Source organism: Sinocyclocheilus anshuiensis, unplaced genomic scaffold (genome assembly GCF_001515605.1).
Source record: "Sinocyclocheilus anshuiensis isolate Anshui unplaced genomic scaffold, SAMN03320099.WGS_v1.1 scaffold2477, whole genome shotgun sequence".
Lineage (NCBI taxonomy): Eukaryota > Metazoa > Chordata > Actinopteri > Cypriniformes > Cyprinidae > Sinocyclocheilus > Sinocyclocheilus anshuiensis.
The window spans coordinates 453,904-455,011 of NW_015554065.1; the positions used below are offsets into that span (position 1 = coordinate 453,904).

Genomic DNA, 1,108 nt, shown 5'->3' on the forward strand with positions numbered 1-1,108 from the left:
ATAGTGTATAATGTTACAAATGCTTTTTATTTCAGATAAATGCTGATCTTTGGATCATTCTATTCATCAAAGAATCCTGTAAAAAAAAAATACTCAACTATTATAAATATTATTATGAATAATAATAATAATAATAATAAATGTCCTTGAGCAGCAAATCAGCATATTAGAATGATTTCTGAAGATCATGTAACACTGAAGACTGGAGTAATGATGCTGGAAATACAGCTGCGCATCACAGAAATAAATTACATCTGAACATATATTCACATAGAAAGCAGTTATTTTAAATAGTAAAAATATTTCACAATATTACTGCTTTTGCTGTATTTTGGATCAAATAAATGCAGGCTTGGTGAGCAGAAGAGAATTCTTTAAAAACATCACAAATCTTACTGTTCAAAAACTTTTGACTGGTAATGTATATCATAACAATATTTTAAAAGATTACTATTAGTAGTACTATTACTTTATTTTATATTAATTATTGTTATTATTTGGTCAGGCTTGGAAGCCAGTTCCAGTTCCACCACAAACCATTGGAATTCAACAATATATCGTTTAAAATTAGTTTAAACAATCAAATCTTAACATTTGGCAGTCTGATGTCTGATCAAATCAAGACAGAAATGTTAAAATGGCTGTTAGATATTATACTATATCTGGTATCATTATTCATTATTCAAATTAAAGTCAAGTGCATTGCATTGCATTTTGGGATAAAGTATTCCATATAGTGTGCTATGGTTGTATACTACTGTACATATTTTGATATGCATTGAGAGAAATTGCAAACTATGCAAAAATATGCATACTGTAAAGGTAGTATGGTACACTCTCAGAAAAAAAAGGTACAAAAGGTACACCCTTGTACACTTTAGGTACCAATATAGACTCTTTAGGTACAAAGGTGTGTCTTTTGAAAAGGTGCCGCCCCGGTGACAACTTTTGTACCTTTTTTTCTGAGAGTGTAGCATGTTATTCCAAACCTCTCTGCTTTTTTCTCCTCAGCGTTTCCACGAGCTCATCACGCCCTCGCCGGACCTGCCCAAAACCAGACGAGAGCAGGAGAAACTTCAGGCCATCTTTGCAGCCGACGGCGACGCTC

General features: G+C 32.8%; 1 protein-coding gene across 1 annotated transcript in view; it reads left to right on the top strand.

Moving 5' to 3' along the window:
- Positions 1-1,108, top strand: part of LOC107668651 (sodium- and chloride-dependent GABA transporter 2-like) — a 24,357-nt gene that overhangs the window by 17,632 nt on the left and 5,617 nt on the right. The gene's annotated exons all lie outside the window — the stretch shown is intronic.